This window comes from Brachionichthys hirsutus, chromosome 24, assembly GCF_040956055.1.
Source record: "Brachionichthys hirsutus isolate HB-005 chromosome 24, CSIRO-AGI_Bhir_v1, whole genome shotgun sequence".
NCBI lineage: Eukaryota > Metazoa > Chordata > Actinopteri > Lophiiformes > Brachionichthyidae > Brachionichthys > Brachionichthys hirsutus.
In genome coordinates this window covers 5,115,135-5,128,903 of record NC_090920.1, presented here as the reverse complement: position 1 = coordinate 5,128,903, position 13,769 = coordinate 5,115,135, and the positions used below count along the sequence as shown (strand labels likewise).

The following is a 13,769-nucleotide window of genomic DNA, read 5'->3' as shown; positions in this document are numbered from 1 at the left end:
GAATTATATTCTCACACAAGACCCAGTTTAGCAATGCTCATATATGTCTTTCTTTGCTTCAAGTTAACAACAAGGAGGTTATGGGGTTTTTTTTTTTTGCTAACGTTTATCTGTCTGTCAGCAACTCAAAACTTTACAAACGGATATTGATGAAATGATCGGGAAATGTTGAGAATGTTAGCAGGAACAGACGATTACATTTTGTTGATGACCCAGGAGAGATCCTGGATTCTGGATCACTTCTAAATTGTTTTTAGTAGGGGTGGGACATTAACGCGTTAATTACAATTAATTAATAAGAAGGACGTTAATTAATTCAAAATATTAACGCATTTTAACGCAGTTTGCATGTCAAAACACCCGGAACGTTTGTCAGTTCACCATGTTCTGGTACGCCACTTATACTGACGCACACAGTCCCAGGCTGGCTTGGGGACGAATGGAGACGGGAGAGAGTACTTTTGTAATGTATTTGGTCCGTGCCTGGATTCCGTAGTCACGTGATGACGTAGGCACGTTAGCTTGTTGTGTGCGTCGATGTAGCATGTAGTTCCGTGACTGACTGCGCCTCATTAAAAGATAAGTTTGTTCCTGAATCTGCCTCCTCCTTCCTACCATCCGTAGAGGTGAAAGACATAACAACTCTGCTGGACGGTAAATTCATTTTCAAAAAACGACCAGATGGGAGAGACAAAGCCACCGTGTATTGCAAACTATGCAAAAAAGAGTTTGCCTACCACAGAAGTACTTCGAAGCTAGCACAGAAACGGCTCGCGCTAGCGGTTCTGGTCAGCAGAAACTTGACCAAATGACAAATGGATTTAGACGAAAAATGAGCAAGTAAACGTCGGAAACACTGACGAATTCACGCGCAAAGTGGGTTGCCAAAGACTGTAGACCACTATCAGTGGTAGAAGACAAAGGTCTACAAGATGTGCTACGGATAGCTGCGTGTGATGAAACCTTTGAAATGCCGTGCAGAAAGACTATTTCAAGCAAAGTTCTGCAACTGTACTTACCTTTGTTTACAATTTTGAAATGAAATGAAATTACCAGCCATTAAATGAGCTTCAGTTAAAAGTCATGTCTGTGTGTATTCATCATCATCGGCGGTCTCTCGTAGTCGAGCATGACTGTCCTCCTTCTTGGTCCTTGTGGGTCTTCAGGTGGGCATATAGGCCTATTCTGGACCCAATTATTCTGGTGCACTACAGGGGAATGTAGTGGTGGTGGGTTTGGGTTGGGCCTGTTTGGTGGTTGCTCTCTCCTTTCTGAGTCTGCGCTTCTCTTGCGCAGCATGGCGGAGGTCATCGTTGTCCTGTCCCGCCCCCTCACAAACAAGGTTTCTCCAGGTCGTCCTGACTGTTGCTGTGTCTTCTCAAGATTTAAGGTCGATGTGGCACTTCTTCATGTTTGTCTTGATGTTATCCTTAAACCTCTTCTTTTGGCCTCCCGGGGCCCGTTTCCCTTCAACGAGCTGGGAATAGAGGACTTGTTTTGGGAGGCAAGAGTCAGGCATGCGGATAACATGGCCAGTCCATCTGAGCTGGTGTTGGGCAACGATGGCAGTGATGGTGGGAATATCAGCCTCCTCCAGGACGCTGGTGTTGGTGCGCCAATTCTCCCAGCTAAGCCTGAGAATTTTTCGGAGGCATCTCTGATGGTACGTCTCAGGTGCCTTTAAGTGCCTGCTGTATGTAGTCCAGGCTTCTGATCCATACAGGAGGGTGGGAAGTACCACGGCTTTATAGACCAAGATTTTGGTCTTTGCTTGGAGGTCGCGGTTCTCAAAGACTCTCTTTCTTAGCTTTGAGAAGGCTCCACTGGCACAACTGAGGCGATGGTGTACCTCGTCATCAATGACAGCCTTTGAAGATAAAAGGCTGCCAAGGTATGGGAAGTGGTCTGTGTGTATTATTTGATAAGTCGTCCAATAAAATTTATTTGCATAAAAAAATGTTGCTTTTGAGGAAATTATGGTCATGCGATTAATTTCGATTAATTAATTACAACGCATATAGTTAATTAGTTAAAAAAAATTAATCAAGTCCCACCACTAGTTTTTAGCATTGCAGTCAATGGAACGTGATGTTGATTATTGACCGATGTTTATGGAACCTCTATCTTACAACTGAAGTTTATTCGGATCAGATCCGGATTGTTGATATTCTTATAGCTGAGAAAATCCCACATCCAAGCATTCCAACAGAAACATTTGTTACCTCCAAGGAGGTTCTGTTTTTGACAGCGTTTGTCTGTTTGTCTGTCTGTTAGCAGGATTACGGACAAACTGCTGAACGGATCTTGGTTTAAAAAAAGAAAATCTGAGGATGGTTCTTGGTCTAACTTATATGCCAATTAAAATTTGAGAGCAATTCGGATATCCATTTGGATACAAAAACAAATTTCGATCTTCCCATTTACTTATAATGGAGGCTTTTTCAAAATCAAAGTCTTGTAAAATATGCATTCAATTCACTCACCGAAAATCAGAGTCATAAAGAGGTCAGATATGAACTACTATGAAAAATGTCTTCTGGATCTGATCCAGAATGAGGTCAGGAAAAAATATTTAAAAAAACATTAAAAATACACAAACTCTGATTCACTTTGACTTTTCATGGTTGGTGTAAAAAGATACCAAGAACAATCTATAACCTTTTGATGATGATCTAGATCACCATGGCGACGGTGTAAATCCAAATACGAGGGGAATGAGTGCTTTTCTAGTTTTTTATATAATATTCCATCAGCTCAGGATTCGTCTTTACTTAAATAAAGACGAAATGTACCTGGAGTTGTCGGACAGACGTACCGTAAGTAACAGCGCACCACATGCTTCAGCAGTCGGGCTGATGGCTCTTTGGACAGCTGCAGGACCAGAAAAAGAAAGACGCGGTTTAGAAATCAAATGTTCACAATGTACTCAAATATATTAAGGACATATGAGAGACTCACAAGGATCATAGCGACGTGGGAGAAGCCCTCTATCACTTCCACCTCTTCTTGTCCATTCGAAGTCAATAAAGAGTTCTTTTTACTGCTGGCAATAGCGGGTTTAATGTAGGCTGTAGGACTTGGCTTGCTTTACAACATACGACGCCACCATCAAGGCCACCATCAATGCCACCGTCGAACTCGCTGGCTGACCTTTACTTAGATAGCAGAAATGAGGACTTTAAACTTGACCGTAACATTTATTGGTCTTACTTCGCCTTCTCCTTAACTAGCGTGCATCACTAATGGAAACGTGTGGAAAACATTTTCTAAACATTAGTTCCAACCCTGAAACGATCAAATAACAATAAATATGTAAATATGCTTAACGCAAAAACTAAAATAGATAAACGAAAATTATGGCAGTAAAACTCCCACCAAAACACAAATCTATTGTGATTTCACTTTAACATACAAATTATACATAACATATTCACATTTTTAGCATTTACTCTGCTTCTAGCAATAACAGTTTTGTGTATTGGCCTGTCAAATACACTGGTTTGACAGTCCTTTTTCCATCCTTATCCAAGGTTGAATCACTGAGCAGCAGCTTTACGTTTCTGATTCTTCTATCCGCGCCTGGATAAACTTCTGTTACTCTTGCTAGTTTCCACTCTTTCTTTTCTACCCTCTTTTACATAAAAAGGTCCAAAACAGTCCATATCACAGTAGGAGAATGGGGGTGTAGTTTCCATTCTATCCTCTGGTAAGTCTGACATCCGCTGATCTTGAGTATTTCTCCTGTGCTTTCTGCAGGTAGTGCACTTGTAGATGTGTGAAGCAACTGCACTGCTGCATCCTGTGATCCACATTCGTTTGGAACGTAGCTCATCGACAGTTATTCCTCTTCCATGATATTTGATGATGATGATGAATATATTTATTAGATAGAATGTTAGAGTACAAGTACAGTCACACAGTAGCATGTATTACAGTACAAATAACGTCAAACATCCTGTCTAAGAGGAGCATTTCAAAAAAGCCCTTGCAGGCTTGTTTCCGTTGAAAGTCCTTCGTACATAAATCATCCACAAATAACAATACAAATAAAAATAAAACCAATATTAAATTACGCAATTGATGCAACGTAACATTAGAAAAACAAAAATAAAATGTTATTACACCGCCAGTGCAAACTAACAATTAATCTAAAATAAATTACACCACTGATGCAAAATGACAATAAATAACTTACATAAATTACAATAAATTACTAAAGCAATTAATACGTGCAACATAGGTGGACAAAAAAAAGGAGGGGGGGTTTGATCCGGAGAGAGTCGTGATGACTATCTCCGTTTCTGTCCCCCTAAAAGGTGTATTTTTAGGGCCTTTTTGAAGGAGGCCAAAGAGGTGCATGTTTTGAGGGCGGGAGTCAACCCGTTCCACCCTTGGGTGGCCGTATTGTAGAAAGATGATTTACCCATGTTAGTCCTATAGGAGGGGGTAATCAGGTTGTTGTTTGAGCTCCCTCTAGTGTTGTGGCTGTGGGTGTCACTAAATCTGTGGAGGTGTTCCGTCAGGTATGCAGGGATTGAGGGGACTGAGGGCAGAGCTGCATTGATTATTTTAAATGCCAATCCCATTTTGAGTTGTTTAACCCTGTCTTCTACCCTGAGCCATTTTAGGCTAGCAAAATGTCCAGGAAGAAGGTGGGTTATGGGCCCCAGATTGAGGAGTAGCCGAATCAGTTTGTTTTGGGAGGTTTGGAGCCTGGTTTTCAGGGACATTTTGATGTTTGAATACCAGGAGGTGCTAGCATAGTCAAAGAGGGGCTGAACGAGGGCTCCAGCAAGCGTCCGGAGAGCAGTTTTGTTGACAAAAGCAGACATTCTGCCCAGAAATCTTGTTCTCTGATTGACTTTTTTGATCACCTTAGTTGCCATACTATCGCCAGACAGGTATTTGTCAAGAACACAGCCCAAATAGGTAATCTCTTCTTTGCTGTAGATTACTGTATTATCGACTGTGACCTTGAAATCATTAACATTTATCTCACGTAGAGAGTGTTTAGACCCAAAAAGAATCGATTCGGTTTTACCAAGATGTAGTGACAGTTTGTTATCAGTAAGCCAAGTACGGATTCTGGTGACCTCAGAGCTGAGAGCCTCCTCAACCTGGACTTTGTCCTCTCCCGAAATCAGGAGTGCTGAGTCATCAGCAAACAGGAACAATTTGCAGTTACAGGCAGCATTCATGTCGTTAATGTATAGGAGGAACAGTAACGGCCCTAGAATGCTGCCTTGAGGAACCCCGCAGCTTACCGGGAGGGACGAGGACAAGGTTCTGTTTATGTCTACCATTTGTTCTCGTCCCTCAAGGTACGATTTCATCCAGTTTGTTGATGTGCTATCAGAACCAATCGCCCCTAGTTTATTCAATAGGATTGAATGGTTAACGGTGTCAAAGGCCTTCTGGAGGTCCAGCATGACCATGCCGCAGTATTTGCCCGAGTCTACTTCACGCTTAATGTAGTCGGTCAGATATATGAGGCACGTGTCAGTGGAGTGGGATGTTCTGAAGCCCGATTGGAATTCAAAGAGCAGGCTATGCTCGGCGAGGTAGCGGTTGATTTGCTCCTGGATTATTCTCTCCATAACCTTTGAGATGGAACAAAGGATGGAAACAGGGCGGTAGTTGCCAGGTTCTAATTTGTTTCCTTTTTTATACAGAGGGATAACCCGCGCCGTCTTGAATTCCTGTGGGACGTGGCACTGATTGATGGATAAATTTATCAGATGGGTTACCACGGGGGCGATAGAGACAGCTGCGTCTCTGAGGAACCGGGTGGGTATGTTGTCAAGGCCTGTGGCCTTGTTAGGTTGAAGGGCAATTAGTTTTTTTAGCACATCAACGGTATTTACAGGTGTGAAAGAGAAAGTGTCCTTTTTGGCACCTAGCTTCTCATAGTGAGTTTGGATGTGGTCAGAACCATACAGACCTGAATGCGGGGGGAGTTTGCTGACCAACAGGGTGGCAATAGTGGTGAAAAAGCTGTTAAAACAATTTGCTACCACCAACCTGTCGGTCTGGAGCGAACCACTTGAGTTAATGCAGATATTACTGGTTTTTGTTTGGAGTCTGTTGCTGCAGCCTAATTGTTTTAGGGCCTCCCACAGTTTTTGTGGGTTGCTTTTGTTTGCCTCAATGTTCTCATTTAAGAAATTCTTTTTGGCATTTTTTATCATTTTGTTAACCTCATTGCGTAGTTTTCTGCTTTTTTCAAGTAGTTCCTCGTTGTTGGTTTTTCTGTACTCAGAGTAACATTTGTTTCTGAGCTTGATGGCATTCAATATTTCCCCCTTCATCCAAGGTTCTGTACGGGCTCTGACCCGAACAGCAGTTATGGGTGCTATCTTATCGACTACGGACAGAAATGCAGATTTAAAGGAAGACCAGGTCCCCTCGACAGAGGCGGAGTTTAAAGTTTCAGACCAATCAGTTTCCTCCAGCGCTGTTGTTAGAGCTTCTGGGGAGTAATGCTTCATGGTTCTGCAGTTTATTGTGGTGTGACAATGGGCTGCAGGTCTATGAATTTTTCGAGTGCAGAAGATCATGTTGTGATCACTTAGATTGCACTCGATGACACCACTGTTTTTGATTCTAGATTTGTCCGATGTCAGGATTAGGTCTATGATGGTTCTAGAGGTGGTGCTTACCCTTGTAAATTGCTGAATCAGCTGGTAAAGTTATGCAGATTACAGAAGCTGCTGAAGGATTTGAAAGTCGGGGTGTCTTTCCGAAGGACATTGGTGTTACAATCTCCTATCAGAATGACCTCCGAGCTTCCCAAGCCGATCACATGCTTCTCCAATTAATCATAGAAAGAATTTTGGTCTGGGGGTCTGTATACTGCGCCAATGACCAGAGGTTTAGCTCTGGGATAAATGATATTTACCCAGACAGACTCTGTGTCTGTTCCTAGTTCTGGTAGAACGGTGAAGTTGAGGTCTGATCTGACGTAGATGCAGACCCCGCCCCCATGACGGTCCCTGTCCTTCCTGATAACAGTGTATCCCTTAATCTCAATCTCAGTGTCTTTACAAGAATCATCCAGTTTGGTTTCAGAAAAGGAGAGAATTCCAACCTTACCATTGCCAAACATCGATGTTAACTCGGACATCTTGGATTTGCATGTCAAGCTGTTCACGTTGAGATGAATAATGTGAAGACCTCTCCCCGAGAAAATGTTATTCATATCTTCCGTGGAGTAGAAGCCTTTGTTATTCACTGTCTCTGGGGGGACGCTGGGGGGAGGAGGGGGTATCGATGGGGGGATATTGTCCGCCGGTGAATGGGGTAGGGTGGGGCCGTTGGGCAGGAGGGGGGCGCTGGGGTGGCGGTATCGATCGTAAACAAAGGGAGTGGCCGACCGATACCTGGGGGGGGAGTGCAGCTGGTGTTCTCAGGCGTTGCTTCGTGGCGAAAAACTCCGGGGGAATAATCCGCATTTCCGAGGCCTCTGCTCGATGTGACCCTGTCTGTGTTTCCAGGGCGGTGGGGGAAGCCCCTTCCGTCACCGTGACGTATCTGCACCGGGGGAATTCCGTGACGCGCCGTCGCGCGTTGGCTGCATCCCTCGGCGCGAAGTGCCGGAAGTGAAAACAGGGAGAAAGCTTGCGCTGCTCCTTCTCCGTCTTGCTGCTGGGGGGGTTCGGTGGTGGGCGATGTGGCGTTTCGCTGGGTTGACCCCGGGAGGTTTGTCGCGAAGTCCTCGGGGCGCGGCCTCCACGTGTCGCTGCTCCAGATGTTGTGAGCGGCGACGAAGGGCGAGTCGAACGGCGTCTCCGTGAACGTAGAATTCGCGTCTCCGGGTCCCGGGTTTGGGTGTATATTTCCGGACAGAAGTAGACTCATACAGATGATTTTCCTTACTGTCCTGCCGTCCAGGTGGTGCACGTTTCTCCTCCTGGATTGAAACCGCTTCAGATCGCCCAGAGTTTTAAAATGCGCTGAAGAAGCGGCGCACGGAAACGATCCATTTCTTTCCAATATCCTCGGTAAAAGTACTTCCTGGGCCTCGATGAAAATTAATCCCTGTAAGGTTACCGCATAGATCAGCACAAAATAGTTCAATATTTTTAGGATGGATTTCAGAAGAAGATGTTGATTCCTCCTGTAGAGCAGTGAACGAGGTGGAATGCGGGAGCTCGCCGGGAGCTCAGCAGCGGTGCGACCGCTCTCACCGACCATCTCAGTGATTAGTGATTATTTCACTTTCTCATGGCTTGACTTGGGAATAATGCAGTGGCGGGCGGTCAGGGCCTGCAAGGCCTTCTCTGCTTGCCTAACATAACCAGAAATCAAGAATACATGATCATATTTATGATAAAATCAATTTAATTTTATGTATATATATATATATTCTTCACATTCATGTCATATTATATTCCAGTGATGGATTTTTAGGTGAGAGTTTTTATCCAATCAGAATTCAGCTAGCTTGTGTTGCCAGGTGGATTTCATAGTACCAGTGGCAAGTACTATCCGTCCGAGACCTTCAGAATCAGCGTTGCTTGCCGTCTGTGTTGTGTCAGTGAACGGGCTCGTAGAGTTGAGTTGATAGACAGTTGCGATAGCCAATCAGATCACGAGTTGGTGAAACAAGTCCTTCCTGCTTGTCTCACGTTACAAGTCAATAACGCGTCCTGTGATCGGCTCTTAGAGTTGATAGACAGTTGCGATAGCCAATCAGATCACGAGTTGGTGAAAGTAAGGCCTTCCTGCCTGTGATTGGATACTCCGTGTGAGAGGGCAGCGCTGTGCATATTGCGTCATCAACTAATGTACACCGGTACGGCTCAACCGTCCAAAATTAAACCACAACTATTCCTGCGTTTTTAACCCACAATGGGCGAAGGAGGGGAAAGTGTGAATTTGGTTGTGGATATTCTTGAAAGGCCATTTTCAAGACGGACCTTTACAGAGAAGCTAGCTCTCGTGAGCCGACGTCGTCCAACTAGCTAGCTAACCTGTCCCAGGTGGGGAAAGGATTTGTACGCCACTTCCGGGCTTCAAACTTTTGGCTTACAGCTTCCGAGGGTCGCAGCAAATTGTTCTGCTGGGAATGCCTTTTGTTTGCAAGGGATCGTCAACCCTCAGCATCCAACTTTGCCATGCTGTTGAGGACGACCAACACACTCACGCACACACACACCGACACTCAACAGCACACACACACACCCCGACACTAAACAACACACACGCACACACACAGACATCCACAAACACAGTTGACGAGCGCAGTTGCCTTTCCTTTCCAAACATAAACTTTAATGTCTGGCTTCTGGACGTCTTTGTGAGGAAGCAACTGGCGAACGTTAAAAATTTGCAGCAGCTTGGTCCTTGGTGCAATGCGTGACGTCGCCACCAGGGGGCCGGGAATCATGCAGGTCCGAGTTGGGCTATCACTTCCACCTCTTCTTGTCTATTCAAAGTCAATAAAGAGTTCTTTTTACTGCTGGCAATAGCGGGTTTAATGTAGGCTGTAGGACTTGGCTTGCTTTACAACATACGACGCCACCATCAAGGCCACCATCAATGCCACCGTCGAACTCGCTGGCTGACCTTTACTTAGAAGCAGAAATGAGGACTTTAAACTTGACCGTAACATTTATTGGTCTTACTTCGCCTTCTCCTTACCTAGCGTGCATCACTAATTAGTGCACGTGTGGAAAACATTTTCTAAACATTAGTTCCGACCCTGAAACGATCAAATAACAATAAATATGTAAATATGCTTAACGCAAAAACTAAAATAGATAAATGAAAATTATGGCAGTAAAACCCTCATAGGTCATCCAGGAGAATCTTCTGGAGTATGAAAGTTGCAACCTAAACAATAATGTTGCTGCATGTCCAAACTGGACTTTTCATCAATTCAGAGCATTCATAAAAAAATAATACAAATAGAATGCCATTTTATAATCATCAAAGTACCGTTATAGAGAGCTCGCTGCCAGATTCCATGATCTGGAGGCACAAGGAAATAATCTCCGTCGTCAACAGGAAGTCGATCACTTGCTGCTTGTCAGTTTTCACCAGTGCACCTGGACACTGTGGGAACAGGTGACCTTTGAGCCACAACAATTCCATGGATGCAGGGTGTCCATTTTCACAATGGAACATATACAGTAAATTATGTATTTAAGTACTTTATTGATCTCTCAAAAGGCCAAATAACAATTGAATGTGTAATTGTGTAATTCCTTAAAACGCGTGTGGCTGCTGACATCGAGTCACATCCTTGGAACGTCCTAAACTGGTGAGGCGGAGCTACTCAAATGGCCGCGTTTTGCTCACTGTGTGTAAGAATGGGTAGAGGAAAAGGAGGGATGCAAGAACCAGTGGAGGAAGAGAGGGACGTAAGAACGGGTAGAGGAAGAGAGGGATGTAAGAATGGGTAGAGGAAGAGAGGGATGTGTGCAGCCAGGAAAGCTGACCTGCGATGGACAGAACGTTCCTTTGTCACCGTGGACGAACAGCTGACCAGTACAGCAGCTTTCTGAACATCTCACCTTCAAATGTTCCCTCGTCTCTGAATGAGAGGCCACACACTGGAGGACATCACATACTCTATTCCAGGGGTCGGGAACCTATGGCTCTTTTTATGATCGCACATGGCTCGTGCTCAGATAAAAAAAAAATATATATATATATTTATTTATTTTTACTCGCCTTGCCCGTGCTGACCGCAGCTGGTTTGTGCGCCCAGGTCGTGTGTCATGTTTTTTGTTGTAAGTAACTTGTTCACTTGTGTCTGGATCTTATGTTCCGTTTTCTTTGCGGCACCAGACAGTCGCCGTCTGTTAGTAGAGCTTGTGTTGCAGGGGCATTTTGCACGGCTGGTATTTTGCTGTGAAAAATCAAAGAGCGGAAGCACGCTGTCACGGTTCCGCCCTGAGCCTGGGCTGCCACTTTAAAAGTAGGCCGTCATCCCGCCATTAGGGGTGGGCGTGGCCAGCTGTGTGCACGTGGCAGAGTGGACTTTGTTTGGCTCCACCTTAATTCCAGATTACTACTATTTTAATGTATTTTTACCTCGGACCTTCTTTTGGAATAAATGTGTGAAAAAGACGGGGCCCTGCGTTTGCTTCAAGAGGGCATCCCTTGCTTTTTGGTTTTTCTCTCGGCTGTGTATTATTACGTTGGGCTCCAGCCCCCCCTCGTCCTGTGTGCAGCTCCAGGCGTAAATGATAAATTCAACCATCGCACCGTCTCTGTTCTCTGCTTTCTGGGCTCCGCTCACGTTAGTCCGTAACGTTCAGAGGCTTATTATACTAGTTTATTACCTGCTTACCGCTTATACTGACATTTAGTTGAATCCGCATTTAAAATATATTATATGGCTCTCACTGAAATAAATTTCCAAATATTTTGCTTTCATGGCTCTCTTAGTCAAAAAGGTTCCCGACCCCTGGACTAGTGTGTCCAAGGTGGGGGGTTGATCGATGACGATATCTTAGCGAAGACAAATCATGAACATCCAGATAAATCATAAGTTCCTTGAGGAGAAAATCATATATTTGGAGAATACTGCATGAAAAGCAGGTTCTGAAGTCACAGTGTACGCTTCTGTTGCCCCCCCCCGGCCAGGTCCAACCTGCAGCAGAGCCGCTTCCGTTGCCCCCCCGGCCGGGTCCAACCTGCAGCAGAGCCGCTATGGAGCCACAGCATGGGAGCCAGGTCAGCGACAGACTCTCTCTTCTTGCTGAGCTTCAGCAGGGCATTCTCCCTGGTCTCTGGACTGGACAGCTCGTCAAATGTCAAATGCCTTTTGTAAGTCAAGAAAGACGGCAATTGTAAATTCACTTTTCTCTTCTCTGTTCTACAAAGTCAATTAATGCAAGAGCAGTTGTCCTATTTTTTATGAGTATGTTGTGATAAAATCATTTAATTTTTACAAATATTTTCTCTAAAACTTTAGAGAATTGTGATAATGAAATAAGCCTATAATTGGAAAATACATATTTATCACCAGATTGGCTATTTTCGTTTGGTTAGGAAATCTTCCCGTCATCAGACATTTACAGATTTAATGGTTTTACAATGCAGTCAATTATTATTATTTTTTAAATGAGACATGTCAATCCCATTCCTGTTTGTCTTAATATTACTGAAGCATGCTATTAAAGTCATATGTGATGAAAATGCATGCAAAATTAAATATTGGCCCAGGCAGGTATGCTGTCTCCAGATAAAAAGCAACGCTGTGTCACATCGAGATTCCCTAAACATCAGAAATCTTTGTATGGCGGCTACTGACTAATTAAAAGGACGCAAGCTAATTATTAGGTTTCATTGAGGTTTACTCAATTCAACACTGATTTTGTATCTTAAATCAGTCACGTGACGAAGGACAGTATCACAAGTTAGGTTGACTTAATATAGCCAAGCTAACACATTGCCAGGCTAATTTTAAATTAGTTATTTCTACTTACCGTTCCGGTCGTCAACATTCTGCGATTTAATCCAGTAAGACCTGACTATCAAAACTTTTATGTATGAAACAATAGTTTTCTCAGAATAGTATTCTGTGAAACACTAATACTACTAAAATGCATTTGGTTTCATGATACTGTAGCTACAACAATAATAGCTACAACAAAAGCCTTCCGTGTTATTATTTTCAAGTTAAAAGTGCGAGTAATATAATAATTTTATTTTCCAGAGCTAGCAAACTGTTCTGAGATTCGTGCGTTCTATCGTGAGATAAAGTGACACACGCTAAACAAAACATTTTCTATTTAGATCTCACAGCGTTTAAACAACATGTTTACAATCATTTCATGTTCGAAGCTTTGTATTAAGAGTTTTTGTCACTGACATGTTTTTCATTTGACCTGTTATCATGAATATTGTTGATAAATATAATTTATAACTACCGGTAATCTAGAATAATTTCACTCTAACAGGAACTAATGGTAACAAGTCTCCACTAATACTAAAAATAACCATCAACCAAACATTTATGTGATTTTTATTTTAAAAAATGTTTACAGCATAGAAGCGTAATACTATAGTACAAGTATGGAACGGCCGCAGGAGTCCAGTCATCCATTAACACGAGTACTTTAAATTTAAACAGCTTGTAAGTCCAGGGCGGCCCGGTGGTGCAGTGGTAAGCACCGTTGCCTCACAGTGAAAAGGTCACAGGTTCGACTCGTGGCCTTTAGTTTGCACGTTCTCCCCGTGTCTGCGTGGGTTCTCTCCGGGTTCTCCGGCTTCCTCCCACCACCAAAAACATGCAGCTTAGGCTGAACACTAAATTGCCTGTAGGTGTGAGTGTGTGTGTGTGGCTGATTGTCTGTCTCTGTGAACTGTGTTGCCCTGCGATGGACTGGCGGCTTGTCCAGGGTGTACCCCGCCTCTTGCCCATTGACTGCTGGGATTGGCTCCAGCTTGGCCCGCGACCCGATGACGGAATAAGCGCTTGGAAAATGAATGAATGAATGAATGAGATTGTAAGTCCTTTTAAATTAGAACAGTAGTTTTTTTGTATAAAAATGTTGCATTCAGAGAAGACATTTAGATATTTGTGGTTGCGGACCTTGTCAAGCATGATTAGGACAGTGAGTTTTAATAGATATTAGCTTGAAGTAATACCGACTATTATTATCCTTGTTCACACAGACTGTAGTTTGGTGGCTCCAGTCAGGCTGCTGAGGAATTGCTGGTCATAATGTAACAGAGATGAAGATAGATGGAGGTAGACATCTGCTGCTTCCTCGAAGCCTGCCATCCTACACAGCAGAGTTATTTCTGTTTCC

At 43.7% G+C, this 13,769-nt stretch overlaps 1 pseudogene; it reads right to left on the bottom strand.

Moving 5' to 3' along the window:
- Positions 1-1,378: 1,378 nt before the first annotated feature.
- On the bottom strand, positions 1,379-12,458 carry LOC137911879 (CCR4-NOT transcription complex subunit 9-like; annotated as a pseudogene).
- Between the last annotated feature and the right edge of the window lie 1,311 nt (positions 12,459-13,769).